The sequence below is a fragment of the Hydractinia symbiolongicarpus genome, chromosome 10 (assembly GCF_029227915.1).
Source record: "Hydractinia symbiolongicarpus strain clone_291-10 chromosome 10, HSymV2.1, whole genome shotgun sequence".
In the NCBI taxonomy this organism is placed as follows: Eukaryota; Metazoa; Cnidaria; class Hydrozoa; order Anthoathecata; family Hydractiniidae; genus Hydractinia; species Hydractinia symbiolongicarpus.
The window spans coordinates 18,690,028-18,706,558 of record NC_079884.1 but is presented as its reverse complement, the minus strand read 5'-3'; positions in this window follow the sequence as shown (position 1 = coordinate 18,706,558).

The following is a 16,531-nucleotide window of genomic DNA, read 5'->3' as shown; positions in this document are numbered from 1 at the left end:
TTTGTAGTGGTAGGACTAGAGCAATGGCAACCTGAACAGACACGTGGAACGACGTGATTTACGTGCAAGGACGTTATTACGAGGCAAAAGGCCATAGCCTTTGGAGGCCTGTTCATGTAGTTGATGGTGGTATAAGGCTATTAAGCAATGGAAAAGAACTTGGGACGTCGTAGTGTATTCATAGTGAAAGGACTAAACCAATGGCAACTTGCCCAGACACGTGGAACGGCGTGATTGATGCGTAAGGTCATTATTAGGCGGCGAAAGGTCATATAACAGCCTTTGGAGGCCTGTTCATGTAGTTGACGGTGTTATAAGGCTATTGCGCAATTGAAAAGAACTTGGGACGTCGTAGTGTATTCATAGTGAAAGGACTAGACCAATGGCAACCTGAACAGACACGTGGAACTACGTGATTTACGTGTAACGCCGTTATTAGGCAGCAAAATGGTCATATAACAGCCCTTAGAGGCATGCACATGTAGTTAACGGTGTTATAACGTCATGCAGCAATGTAAATAGACTTAGGACGTTGTAGTCCATTGAGTGTCGAGGGAATAAACCAATGGTAACCAGTGTAGACACGCGGAACCACGTGATTTATGTGTAACGTCATTATTAGGCGCCAAAAGGTGATATAACGGACTTTAGAGGACTGTACGCGTAGTTGACGGTGTTATAAAGCTATTGCGCAGTGGAAAAGAACTTGGGAGGTCGTAGTGCATTGATAGTGAAAGGACGAGACCAATGGCAACTTGCACAGACATGTGGGACGACGTGATTTACGTGCAAGGACGTTATTAAGAGGCAAAAGGCCATATAGCAGCCTTTGGAGGCCTGTTCATGTAGTTGACGGTGTTATATGGCTATTGCGCAATGGAAAAATACTTGGGACGTCGTAGTGGATTCATAGTGAAAGGACTAAACCAATGGCAACTTGCCCAGCCATGTGGAACGACGTGATTGATGTGTAAGGCCATTATTAGGCAGCAAAAGGTCATATAGCAGCCTTTAGAGGCCTGTTCACGTAGTTGACGGTGTTATAACGCTATTGCGCAATGGAAAAGAACTTGGGACGTTGTAGTGCATTGAGAGTGAAAGGACCAGACCAATGGCAACTTCCCCAGACATGTGAAACGACGTTATTTATGTGTAAGGCCATTATTAGGTGGCAAAAGGCCATATAAAAACATGTAGAGAGCTCCTCACGTAGTTGACGGCGTTATAAGGCTATTCCGCAATGTTAAACGATTTGGGACGTCGTAGTATCTTCGTAGTGGTAGGTCTAGACCAATGGCAACCTGAACAGACACGTTGAACCACGTGAATTACGTGTAAGGCCATTACTAGGAGGCAAAAGGTCATATAACAGCTTTTAGAGGCCAGTACACGTAGTTGACGGTGTTATAAAGCCATTGCGCAATGTAAGACGATTTGGGACGTTGTAGTACATTAATAATGGTAGGACTAGACCAATGGCAACCTGAACAGACACGTGGAACCACGTGATTTACGTGTAAGGCCGTTACTAGGCGTCAAAGGTTATATAACAACCTTTAGAGACCTGTTCACGCAGTTGACTGTGTTATAAGGCTATTGCGCAATGTAAAACGATTTGGGACGTCGTACTACATTCATAGTGGTAGGACTAGACCAATGGCAACCTGAACAGACACGTGGAACTACGTGATTGATGTGTAAGGCCATTATTAGGCGGCAGAAGGTCATATAACAGCATTTAGAGGCCTGTTCACGTAGTTGACGGTGTTATAAGGCTATTACCCAATAGAAAAGAACTTGGGACGTCGTAGTGTATTCATAGTAAAAGGACTAGACCAATGGCAACCTGAACAGACACGTGGAACCACGTGATTTACGTGTAAGGCCATTGTTAGGCGGCAAAAGGTCATATAACAGCCTTTAGAGGCATGTACATGTAGTTGACGGTGTTATAACGTCATGCAGCAAATGGAAAACGACTTAGGACGTCGTAGTACATTAACAGATAAAGGAATGGACCAATGGCAACTTACACAGACATGTGGAAGGACGTGATTGATGCGTAAGGTCATTATTAGGCGGCAAAAGGTCATATAACAGCCTTTGGAGGACTGTACGCGTAGTTGACGGTGTTATAAGGCTATTGCGCAGTGGAAAAGAACTTGGGAGGTCGTAGTGCATTGATAGTGAAAGGACGAGACCAATGGCAACTTGCACAGACAAGTGGGACGACGTGATTTATGTGTAAGGCCATTAATAGGCAGCAAAAGGTCATATAACAGATTTTAGAGGACTGTACACGTAGTTGACGGTGTTATAACGTCATGACGCAATCAAAAACGATTTGGGACGTCGTAGTACATTTGTAGTGGTAGGACTAGAGCAATGGCAACCTGAACAGACGCGGGGAACCACGTGATTTACGTGTAAGGCCGTTTTAGGCGGCAAAAGGTAATATAACAACCTTTAGAGGCCTGTTCACGTAGTAGACGGTGTTATAAGGCCATGGCGTTATGGAAAACGACTTGGTACGTCGTAGTCCACTGAAAGTGGAAGGACTAGACCAATCCCAACCTGCACAGACACGTGGAACGACGTGATTTACGTGCAAGGACGTTATTAGGAGGCAAAATGCCATATAACAGCTTTTGGAGGCCTGTTCATGTAGTTGACGGTGTTATAAGGCTATTGCGCAATGGAAAAGAACTTGGGACGTCGTAGTGTATTCATAGTGAAAGGACTAAACCAATGGCAACTTGCCCAGACATGTGGAACGACGTGATTGATGTGTAAGGCCATTATTAGGCGGCAAAAGGTCATATAACAGCCTTTAGAGGCCTGTTCACGTAGTTGACGGAGTTATAACGCTATTGCGCAATGGAAAAGAACTTGGGACGTCGTAGTGCATTGAGAGTGAAAGGACCAGACCAATGGCAACTTGCCCAGACATGTGGAGCGACGCGATTTACGTGTAAGGCCGTTATTAGGCGGCAAAAGGTCATATAACAGCCCTTAGAGACATGCACATGTAGTTAACGGTGTTATAACGTCATGCAGCAATGTAAATAGACTTAGGACGTTGTAGTCCATTGAGTGTCGAGGGAATAAACCAATGGTAACCAGTGTAGACACGCGGAACCACGTGATATATGTGTAACGTCATTATTAGGCGCCAAAAGGTGATATAACAGACTTTAGAGCACTGTACGCGTAGTTGACGGTGTTATAAGGCTATTGCGCAGTGGAAATGAACTTGGGAGGTCGTAGTGCATTGATAGTGAAAGGACGGGACCAATGGCAACTTGCACAGACATGTGGGACGACGTGATTTATGTGTAAGGCCATTAATAGGCAGCAAAAGGTCATATAACAGATTTTAGAGGACTGTACACGTAGTTGACGGTGTTATAACGTCATCACGCAATCGAAAACGACTTAGGAAGTCGTAGTCCATTGATAGTGAAAGGACTAGACCAATGGCAACCTGCACAGACATGTGGAACGACGTGATTTGTGTGTAAGGCCATTATTAGGCGGCAAAAGGCCATATAAAAACCTTTAGAGGCCTGCTCACGTAGTTGACGGTGTTATAAGGCTATTCCGCAATGTAAAACGATTTGGGACGTCGTAGTACATTTGTAGTGGTAGGACTAGAGCAATGGCAACCTGAACAGACACGTGGAACCACGTGATTTACGTGTAAGGCCGTTTTAGGCGGCAAAAGGTAATATGACAACCTTTAGAGGCCTGTTCACGTAGTTTACAGAGTTATAAGGCCATGGCGTTATGGAAAACGACTTGGGACGTCGTAGTCCATTGAGAGTGGAAGGACTAGACCAATCCCAACCTGCACAGACACGTGGAACGACTTGATTTACGTGCAAGGACATTATTACGAGGCAAAAGGCCATATAACAGCCTTTGGAGGCCTGTTCATGTAATTGACGGTGTTATAAGGCTATTGCGCCATGGAAAAGAACTTGGGACGTCGTAGTGTATTCATAGTGAAAGGAATAAACCAATGGCAACTTGCCCAGACATGTGGAACGACGTGATTGATGTGTAAGGCCATTATTATGCGGCAAAAGGTCATATAACAGCCTTAAGAGGCCTGTTCACGTAGTTGACGGTGTTATAACGCTATTGCGCAATGGAAAAGAACTTGGGACGTCGTAGTGCATTGAGAGTGAAAGGACCAGACCAATGGCAACTTGCCCAGACATGTGGAGCGACGCGATTTACGTGTAAGGCCGTTATTAGGCGGCAAAAGGTCATATAACAGCCCTTAGAGACATGCACATGTAGTTAACGGTGTTATAACGTCATGCAGCAGTGTAAATAGACTTAGGACGTTGTAGTCCATTGAGTGTCGAGGGAATAAACCAATGGTAACCAGTGTAGACACGCGGAACCACGTGATATATGTGTAACGTCATTATTAGGCGCCAAAAGGTGATATAACAGACTTTAGAGCACTGTACGCGTAGTTGACGGTGTTATAAGGCTATTGCGCAGTGGAAATGAACTTGGGAGGTCGTAGTGCATTGATAGTGAAAGGACGGGACCAATGGCAACTTGCACAGACATGTGGGACGACGTGATTTATGTGTAAGGCCATTAATAGGCAGCAAAAGGTCATATAACAGATTTTAGAGGACTGTACACGTAGTTGACAGTGTTATAACGTCATCACGCAATCGAAAACGACTTAGGAAGTCGTAGTCCATTGATAGTGAAAGGACTAGACCAATGGCAACCTGCACAGACATGTGGAACGACGTGATTTGTGTGTAAGGCCATTATTAGGCGGCAAAAGGCCATATAAAAACCTTTAGAGGCCTGCTCACGTAGTTGACGGTGTTATAAGGCTATTCCGCAATGTAAAACGATTTGGGACGTCGTAGTACATTTGTAGTGGTAGGACTAGAGCAATGGCAACCTGAACAGACACGTGGAACGACTTGATTTACGTGCAAGGACGTTATTACGAGGCAAAAGGCCATATAACAGCCTTTGGAGGCCTGTTCATGTAATTGACGGTGTTATAAGGCTATTGCGCAATGGAAAAGAACTTGGGACGTCGTAGTGTATTCATAGTGAAAGGAATAAACCAATGGCAACTTGCCCAGACATGTGGAACGACGTGATTGATGTGTAAGGCCATTATTATGCGGCAAAAGGTCATATAACAGCCTTAAGAGGCCTGTTCACGTAGTTGACGGTGTTATAACGCTATTGCGCAATGGAAAAGAACTTGGGACGTCGTAGTGCATTGAGAGTGAAAGGACCAGACCAATGGCAACTTGCCCAGACATGTGGAACGACGTGATTGATGTGTAAGGTCATTATTAGGCGGCAAAAGGTCATAAAACAAACCTTAGAGGCATGCACATGTAGTTAACGGTGTTATAACGTCATGCAGTAATGTAAATAGACTTAGGAAGTTGTAGTCCATTGAGTGTCGAGGGAATAAACCAATGGTAACCAGTGTAGACACGCGGAACCACGTGATTTATGTGTAACGTCATTATTATGCGCCAAAAGGTGACATAACAGACTTTAGAGCACTGTACGCGTAGTTGACGGTGTTATAAGGCTATTGCGCAGTGGAAAAGAACTTGGGAGGTCGTAGTGCATTGATAGTGAAAGGACGGGACCAATGGCAACTTGCACAGACATGTGGGACGACGTGAATTATCTGTAAGGCCATTAATAGGCAGCAAAAGGTCATATAACAGATTTTAGAGGACTGTACACGTAGTTGACCGTGTTATAACGTCATGACGCAATCGAAAACGACTTAGGAAGTCGTAGTCCATTGATAGTGGAAGGACTAGACCAATCTCAACCTGCACAGACACGTGGAAAGACGTGATTTACGTGCAAGGACGTTATTACGAAGCAAAAGGCCATATAAAAAACTTTAGAGGTCAGTACACGTAGTTGACGGTGTTATAAGGCCATTGCGCAATGTAAGACGATTTGGGACGTTGTAGTACATTGAGTGTCAAGGGAATAAACCAATGGTAACCAGTGGAGACACGCGGAACCACGTGATTTATGTGTAACGTCATTATTATGCGCCAAAAGGTGATATAACAGACTTTAGAGCACTGTACGCGTAGTTGACGGTGTTATAAGGCTATTGCGCAGTGGAAAAGAACTTGGGACGTCGTAGTGTATTCATAGTGAAAGGAGTAGACCAATGGCAACTTGCCCAGACGTGTCAAACGACGTGACTTATGGATAAGGCCATTAATAGGCGGTAAAAGGTAATATAACAGCCTTTAGAGGCCTGTACACCTAGTTGACGGTGCTATAATGTCATGGCACCATGGAAAACAACTTGGGACGTCGTAGTGCATTGATAGTGAAAGGACTAGACCAATGGCAACTTGCCCAGACATGTGGAGCGACGTGACTTATGTGTAAGGCCATTATTAGGCGGCAAAAGGCCATATAAACCCCTTTAGAGGCCTGCTCACGTAGTTGACGGTGTTATAAGGCTATTCCGCAATGTAAAACGATTTGGGACGTCGTAGTACATTTGTAGTGGTAGGACTAGAGCAATGGCAACCTGAACAGATACGTGGAACCACGTGAATTACGTGTAAGGCCATTACTAGGAGGCAAAATGTCATAAAACAGCTTTTAGAGGCCAGTACACGTAGTTAACGGTGTTATAACGTCATGCAGCAATGTAAATAGACTTAGGACGTTGTAGTCCATTGAGTGTCGAGGGAATAAACCAATGGTAACCAGTGTAGACACGCGGAACCACGTGATTTATGTGTAACGTCATTATTAGGCGCCAAAAGGTGATATAACGGACTTTAGAGGACTGTACGCGTAGTTGACGGTGTTATAAAGCTATTGCGCAGTGGAAAAGAACTTGGGACGTCGTAGTGTATTCATAGTGAAAGGAGTAGACCAATGGCAACTTGCCCAGACGTGTCAAACGACGTGACTTATGGATAAGGCCATTAATAGGCGGTAAAAGGTAATATAACAGCCTTTAGAGGCCTGTACACCTAGTTGACGGTGCTATAATGTCATGGCACCATGGAAAACAACTTGGGACGTCGTAGTGCATTGATAGTGAAAGGACTAGACCAATGGCAACTTGCCCAGACATGTGGAGCGACGTGACTTATGTGTAAGGCCATTATTAGGCGGCAAAAGGCCATATAAACCCCTTTAGAGGCCTGCTCACGTAGTTGACGGTGTTATAAGGCTATTCCGCAATGTAAAACGATTTGGGACGTCGTAGTACATTTGTAGTGGTAGGACTAGAGCAATGGCAACCTGAACAGATACTTGGAACCACGTGAATTACGTGTAAGGCCATTACTAGGAGGCAAAATGTCATAAAACAGCTTTTAGAGGCCAGTACACGTAGTTAACGCTGTTATAACGTAATGCAGCAATGTAAATAGACTTAGGACGTTGTAGTCCATTGAGTGTCGAGGGAATAAACCAATGGTAACCAGTGTAGACACGCGGAACCACGTGATTTATGTGTAACGTCATTATTAGGCGCCAAAAGGTGATATAACGGACTTTAGAGGACTGTACGCGTAGTTGACGGTGTTATAAAGCTATTGCGCAGTGGAAAAGAACTTGGGAGGTCGTAGTGCATTGATAGTGAAAGGACGAGACCAATGGCAACTTGCACAGACATGTGGGACGACGTGATTTATGTGTAAGGCCATTAATAGGCAGCAAAAGGTCATATAACAGATTTTAGAGGACTGTACACGTAGTTGACGGTGTTATAACGTCATGACGCAATCGAAAACGACTTAGGAAGTCGTAGTGCATTGAGAGTGAAAGGACCAGACCAATGGCAACTTGCCCAGACATGTGGAACGACGTGATTGATGTGTAAGGTCATTATTAGGCGGCAAAAGGTCATATAACAAACCTTAGAGGCATGCACATGTAGTTAACGGTGTTATAACGTCATGCAGTAATGTAAATAGACTTAGGACGTTGTAGTCCATTGAGAGTCGAGGGAATAAACCAATGGTAACCAGTGTAGACACGCGGAACCACGTGATTTATGTGTAACGTCATTATTATGAGCCAAAAGGTGACATAACAGACTTTAGAGCACTGTACGCGTAGTTGACGGTGTTATAAGGCTATTGCGCAGTGGAAAAGAACTTGGGAGGTCGTAGGGCATTGATAGTGAAAGGACGGGACCAATTGCAACTTGCACAGACATGTGGGACGACGTGATTTATGTGTAAGGCCATTAATAGGCAGCAAAAGGTCATATAACAGATTTTAGAGGACTGTACACGTAGTTGACCGTGTTATAACGTCATGACGCAATCGAAAACGACTTAGGAAGTCGTAGTCCATTGATAGTGGAAGGACTAGACCAATCTCAACCTGCACAGACACGTGGAAAGACGTGATTTACGTGCAAGGACGTTATTACGAAGCAAAAGGCCATATAAAAAACTTTAGAGGTCAGTACACGTAGTTGACGGTGTTATAAGGCCATTGCGCAATGTAAGACGATTTGGGACGTTGTAGTACATTGAGTGTCAAGGGAATAAACCAATGGTAACCAGTGGAGACACGCGGAACCACGTGATTTATGTGTAACGTCATTATTATGCGCCAAAAGGTGATATAACAGACTTTAGAGCACTGTACGCGTAGTTGACGGTGTTATAAGGCTATTGCGCAGTGGAAAAGAACTTGGGAGGTCGTAGTGCATTGATAGTGAAAGGACTAGACCAATGGCAACCTGCACAAACATGTGGAACGACGTGATTTGTGTGTAAGGCCATTATTAGGCGGCAAAAGGCCATATAAAAACCTTTAGAGGCCTGCTCACGTAGTTGACGGTGTTATAAGGCTATTCCGCAATGTAAAACGATTTGGGACGTCGTAGTACATTTGTAGTGGTGGGACTAGAGCAATGGCAACCTGAGCAGACACGTGGAACCACGTGAATTACGTGTAAGGCCATTATTAGGCGCCAAAAGGTGATACAGACACGTGGAACCACGTGAATTACGTGTAAGGCCATTACTAGGAGGCAAAAGGTCATATAACAGCTTTTAGAGGCCAGTACACGTAGTTGACGGTGTTATAAAGCCATTGCGCAATGTAAGACGATTTGGGACGTCGTAGTACATTCATAGTGGTAGGACTAGACCAATCCCAACCTGCACAGACACGTGGAACGACGTGATTTACGTGCAAGGACGTTATTACGAGGCAAAATGCCATATAACAGCCTTTGGAGGCCTGTTCATGTAGTTGACGGTGTTATAAGGCTATTGCGCAATGGAAAAGAACTTGGGACGTCGTAGTGTATTCATAGTGAAAGGACTAAACCAATGGCAACTTGCCCAGACATGTGGAACGACGTGATTAATGTGTAAGGCCATTATTAGGCGGCAAAAGGTCATATAACAGCCTTTAGAGGCCTGTTCACGTAGTTGACGGAGTTATAACGCTATTGCGCAATGGAAAAGAACTTGGGACGTCGTAGTGCATTGAGAGTGAAAGGACCAGACCAATGGCAACTTGCCCAGACATGTGGAGCGACGCGATTTACGTGTAAGGCCGTTATTAGACGGCAAAAGGTCATATAACAGCCCTTAGAGGCATGCACATGTAGTTAACGGTGTTATAACGTCATGCAGCAATGTAAATAGACTTAGGACGTTGTAGTCCATTGAGTGTCGAGGGAATAAACCAATGGTAACCAGTGTAGACACGCGGAACCACGTGATTTATGTGTAACGTCATTATTAGGCGTCAAAAGGTGATATAACAGACTTTAGAGCACTGTACGCGTAGTTGACGGTGTTATAAGGCTATTGCGCAGTGGAAATGAACTTGGGACGTCGTAGTGTATTCATAGTGAAAGGACTAAACCAATGGCAACTTGCCCAGACATGTGGAACGACGTGATTAATGTGTAAGGCCATTAATAGGCAGCAAAAGGTCATATAACAGATTTTAGAGGACTGTACACGTAGTTGACGGTGTTATAACGTCATGACGCAATCGAAAACGACTTAGGAAGTCGTAGTCCATTGATAGTGAAAGGACTGGACCAATGGCAACCTGCACAGACATGTGGAACGACGTGATTTGTGTGTAAGGCCATTATTAGGCGGCAAAAGGCCATATAAAAACCTTTAGAGGCCTGCTCACGTAGTTGACGGTGTTATAAGGCTATTCCGCAATGTAAAACGATTTGGGACGTCGTAGTACATTTGTAGTGGTAGGACTAGAGCAATGGCAACCTGAACAGACACGTGGAACCACGTGATTTACGTGTAAGGCCGTTTTAGGCGGCAAAAGGTAATATGACAACCTTTAGAGGCTTGTTCACGTAGTTTACGGAGTTATAAGGCCATGGCGTTATGGAAAACGACTTGGGACGACGTAGTCCTTTAAGAGAGGGGAAGGAGTAGACCAATCCCAACCTGCACAGACACGTGGAACGATTTGATTTACGTGCAAGGTCATTATTAGGCGGCAAAAGGTCATATAACAAACCTTAGAGGCATGCACATGTAGTTAACGGTGTTATAACGTCATGCAGTAATGTAAATAGACTTAGGACGTTGTAGTCCATTGAGTGTCGAGGGAATAAACCAATGGTAACCAGTGTAGACACGCGGAACCACGTGATTTATGTGTAACGTCATTATTATGCGCCAAAAGGTGATATAACAGACTTTAGAGCACTGTACGCGTAGTTGACGGTGTTATAAGGCTATTGCGCAGTGGAAAAGAACTTGGGAGGTCGTAGTGCATTGATAGTGGAAGGACTAGACCAATGGCAACCTGCACAGACATGTGGAACGACGTGATTTGTGTGTAAGGCCATTATTAGGCGGCAAAAGGCCATATAAAAACCTTTAGAGGCCTGCTCACGTAGTTGACGGTGTTATAAGGCTATTCCGCAATGTAAAACGATTTGGGAAGTCGTAGTACATTTGTAGTGGAAGGACTAGACGAATCCCAACCTGCACAGACACGTGGAACGACGTGATTTACGTGCAAGGACGTTATTACGAGGCAAAAAGCCATAGCCTTTGGAGGCCTGTTCATGTAGTTGATGGTGTTATAAGGCTATTGAGCAATGGAAAAGAACTTGGGACGTCGTAGTGTATTCATAGTGAAAGGACTAAACCAATGGCAACTTGCCCAGACATGTGGAACGACGTGATTTACGTGTAAGGCCGTTTTAGGCGGCAAAAGGTTATATAACAACCTTTAGAGGCTTGTTCACGTAGTAGACGGTGTTATAAGGCCATGGCGTTATGGAAAACGACTTGGTACGTCGTAGTCCACTGAAAGTGGAAGGACTAGACCAATCCCAACCTGCACAGACACGTGGAACGACGTGATTTACGTGCAAGGACGTTATTACGAGGCAAAAGGCCATAGCCTTTGGAGGCCTGTTCATGTAGTTGATGGTGTTATAAGGCTATTGAGCAATGGAAAAGAACTTGGGAGGTCGTAGTATATTCATAGTGAAAGGACTAAACCAATGGCAACTTGCCCAGACATGTGGAACGACGTGATTGATGCGTAAGGTCATTATTAGGCGGCAAAAGGTCATATAACAGCCTTTGGAGGCCTGTTCATGTAGTTGACCGTGTTATAAGGCTATTGCGCAATTGAAAAGAACATGGGACGTCGTAGTGTATTCATAGTGAAAGGAGTAGACCAATGGCAACTTGCCCAGACGTGTCAAACGACGTGATTTATGGATAAGGCCATTAATAGGCGGTAAAAGGTAATATAACAGCCTTTAGAGGCCTGTACACGTAGTTTACGGAGTTATAAGGCCATGGCGTTATGGAAAACGACTTGGGACGTCGTAGTTCATTGAGAGTGGAAGGACTAGACCAATCCCAACCTGCACAGACACGTGGAACGACTTGATTTACGTGCAAGGACGTTATTACGAGGCAAAAGACCATATAACAGCCTTTGGAGGCCTGTTCATGTAGTTGACGGTGTTATAAGGCTATTGCGCAATGGAAAAGAACTTGGGACGTCGTAGTGTATTCATAGTGAAAGGAATAAACCAATGGCAACTTGCCCAGACATGTGGAACGTCGTGATTGATGTGTAAGGCCATTATTAGGCGGCAAAAGGTCATATAACAGCCTTTAGAGGCCTGTTCACGTAGTTGACGGTGTTATAACGCTATTGCGCAATGGAAAAGAACTTGGGACGTCGTAGTGCATTGAGAGTGAAAGGACCAGAGCAATGGCAACTTGCCCAGACATGTGGAACGACGTGATTGATGTGTAAGGTCATTATTAGGCGGCAAAAGGTCATATAACAAACCTTAGAGGCATGCACATGTAGTTAACGGTGTTATAACGTCATGCAGTAATGTAAATAGACTTAGGACGTTGTAGTCCATTGAGTGTCGAGGGAATAAACCAATGGTAACCAGTGTAGACACGCGGAACCACGTGATTTATGTGTAACGTCATTATTATGCGCCAAAAGGTGATATAACAGACTTTAGAGCACTGTACGCGTAGTTGATGGTGTTATAAGGCTATTGAGCAATGGAAAAGAACTTGGGACGTCGTAGTGCATTGATAGTGAAAGGACCAGACCAATGGCTACTTGCCCAGACATGTGGAACGGCGTGATTGATGCGTAAGGTCATTATTAGGCGGCGAAAGGTCATATAACAGCCTTTGGAGGCCTGTTCATGTAGTTGACGGTGTTATAAGGCTATTGCGCAATTGAAAAGAACTTGGGACGTCGTAGTGTATTCATAGTGAAAGGAGTAGACCAATGGCAACTTGCCCAGACGTGTCAAACGACGTGATTTATGGATAAGGCCATTAATAGGCGGTAAAAGTTAATATAACAGCCTTTAGAGGCCTGTACACGTAGTTGACGGTGTTATAATGTCATGGCATCATGGAAAACAACTTGGGACGGCGTAGTGCATTAATAGTGAAAGGACTAGACCAATGGCAACTTGCCCAGACATGTGGAGCGACGTGACTTATGTGTAAGGCCATTATTAGGCGGCAAAAGGCCATATAAACCCCTTTAGAGGCCTGCTCACGTAGTTGACGGTGTTATAAGGCTATTCCGCAATGTAACGCGATTTGGGACGTCGTAGTATATTCGTAGTGGTAGGACTAGACCAATGGCAACCTGAACAGACACGTGGAACTACGTGATTTACGTGTAACGCCGTTATTAGGCAGCAAAATGGTCATATAACAGCCCTTAGAGGCATGCACATGTAGTTAACGGTGTTATAACGTCATGCAGCAATGTAAATAGACTTAGGACGTTGTAGTCCATTGAGTGTCGAGGGAATAAACCAATGGTAACCAGTGTAGACACGCGGAACCACGTGATTTATGTGTAACGTCATTATTAGGCGCCAAAAGGTGATATAACGGACTTTAGAGGACTGTACGCGTAGTTGACGGTGTTATAAAGCTATTGCGCAGTGGAAATGAACTTGGGAGGTCGTAGTGCATTGATAGTGAAAGGACGGGACCAATGGCAACTTGCACAGACATGTGGGACGACGTGATTTATGTGTAAGGCCATTAATAGGCAGCAAAAGGTCATATAACAGCTTTTAGAGGACTGTACACGTAGTTGACGGTGTTATAACGTCATGACGCAATCGAAAACGACTTAGGAAGTCGTAGTCCATTGATAGTGGTAGGACTAGACCAATGGCAACCTGAACAGACACGTGGAACTACGTGATTTACGTGTAAGGCCGTTATTAGGCGTCAAAGGTTATATAACAACCTTTAGAGACCTGTTCACGCAGTTGACTGTGTTATAAGGCTATTGCGCAATGTAAAACGATTTGGGACGTCGTACTACATTCATAGTGGTAAGACTAGACCAATGGCAACCTGAACAGACACGTGGAACTACGTGATTGATGTGTAAGGCCATTATTAGGCGGCAGAAGGTCATATAACAGCATTTAGAGGCCTGTTCACGTAGTTGACGGTGTTATAACGTCATGCAGCAAATGGAAAACGACTTAGGACGTCGTAGTACATTAACAGATAAAGGAATGGACCAATGGCAACTTACACAGACATGTGGAAGGACGTGATTGATGCGTAAGGTCATTATTAGGCGGCAAAAGGTCATATAACAGCCTTTGGAGGACTGTACGCGTAGTTGACGGTGTTATAAGGCTATTGCGCAGTGGAAAAGAACTTGGGAGGTCGTAGTGCATTGATAGTGAAAGGACGAGACCAATGGCAACTTGCACAGACATGTGGGACGACGTGATTTATGTGTAAGGCCATTAATAGGCAGCAAAAGGTCATATAACAGATTTTAGAGGACTGTACACGTAGTTGACGGTGTTATAACGTCATGACGCAATCAAAAACGATTTGGGACGTCGTAGTACATTTGTAGTGGTAGGACTAGAGCAATGGCAACCTGAACAGACACGGGGAACCACGTGATTTACGTGTAAGGCCGTTTTAGGCGGCAAAAGGTAATATAACAACCTTTAGAGGCCTGTTCACGTAGTAGACGGTGTTATAAGGCCTGAAAGTGGAAGGACTAGACCAATCCCAACCTGCACAGACACGTGGAACGACGTGATTTACGTGCAAGGACGTTATTACGAGGCAAAATGCCATATAACAGCCTTTGGAGGCCTGTTCATGTAGTTGACGGTGTTATAAGGCTATTGCGCAATGGAAAAGAACTTGGGACGTCGTAGTGTATTCATAGTGAAAGGACTAAACCAATGGCAACTTGCCCAGACATGTGGAACGACGTGATTGATGTGTAAGGCCATTATTAGGCCGCAAAAGGTCATATAACAGCCTTTAGAGGCCTGTTCACGTAGTTGACGGAGTTATAACGCTATTGCGCAATGGAAAAGAACTTGGGACGTCGTAGTGCATTGAGAGTGAAAGGACCAGACCAATGGCAACTTGCCCAGACATGTGGAGCGACGCGATTTACGTGTAAGGCCGTTATTAGGCGGCAAAAGGTCATATAACAGCCCTTAGAGGCATGCACATGTAGTTAACGGTGTTATAACGTCATGCAGCAATCTAAATAGACTTAGGACGTTGTAGTCCATTGAGTGTCGAGGGAATAAACCAATGGTAACCAGTGTAGACAAGCGGAACCACGTGATTTATGTGTAACGTCATTATTAGGCGCCAAAAAGTGATATAACAGACTTTAGAGCACTGTACGCGTAGTTGACGGTGTTATAAGGCTATTGCGCAGTGGAAATGAACTTGGGAGGTCGTAGTGCATTGATAGTGAAAGGACGGGACCAATGGCAACTTGCACAAACATGTGGGACGACGTGATTTATGTGTAAGGCCATTAATAGGCAGCAAAAGGTCATATAACAGATTTTAGAGGACTGTACACGTAGTTGACGGTGTTATAACGTCATGACGCAATCGAAAACGACTTAGGAAGTCGTAGTCCATTGATAGTGAAAGGACTAGACCAATGGCAACCTGCACAGACATGTGGAACGACGTGATTTGTGTGTAAGGCCATTATTAGGCGGCAAAAGGTCATATAAAAACCTTTAGAGGCCTGCTCACGTAGTTGACGGTGGTATAAGGCTATTCCGCAATGTAAAACGATTTGGGACGTCGTAGTACATTTGTAGTGGTAGGACTAGAGCAATGGCAACCTGAACAGACACGTGGAACCACGTGATTTACGTGTAAGGCCGTTTTAGGCGGCAAAAGGTAATATGACAACCTTTAGAGGCTTCTTCACGTAGTTTACGGAGTTATAAGGCCATGGCGTTATGGAAAACGACTTGGGACGTCGTAGTCCATTGAGAGTGGAAGGACTAGACCAATCCCAACCTGCACAGACACGTGGAACGACTTGATTTACGTGCAAGGACGTTATTACGAGGCAAAAGGCCATATAACAGCCTTTGGAGGCCTGTTCATGTAATTGACGGTGTTATAAGGCTATTGCGCAATGGAAAGGAACTTGGGACGTCGTAGTGTATTCATAGTGAAAGGAATAAACCAATGGCAACTTGCCCAGACATGTGGAACGTCGTGATTGATGTGTAAGGCCATTATTAGGCGGCAAAAGGTCATATAACAGCCTAAAGAGGCCTGTTCACGTAGTTGACGGTGTTATAACGCTATTGCGCAATGGAAAAGAACTTGGGACGTCGTAGTGCATTGAGAGTGAAAGGACCAGACCAATGGCAACTTGCCCAGACATGTGGAACGACGTGATTGATGTGTAAGGTCATTATTAGGCGGCAAAAGGTCATATAACAAACCTTAGAGGCATGCACATGTAGTTAACGGTGTTATAACGTCATGCAGTAATGTAAATAGACTTAGGACGTTGTAGTCCATTGAGTGTCGAGGGAATAAACCAATGGTAACCAGTGTAGACACGTGGAACCACGTGATTTATGTGTAACGTCATTATTATGCGCCAAAAGGTGACATAACAGACTTTAGAGCACTGTACGCGTAGTTGACGGTGTTGTAAGGCTATT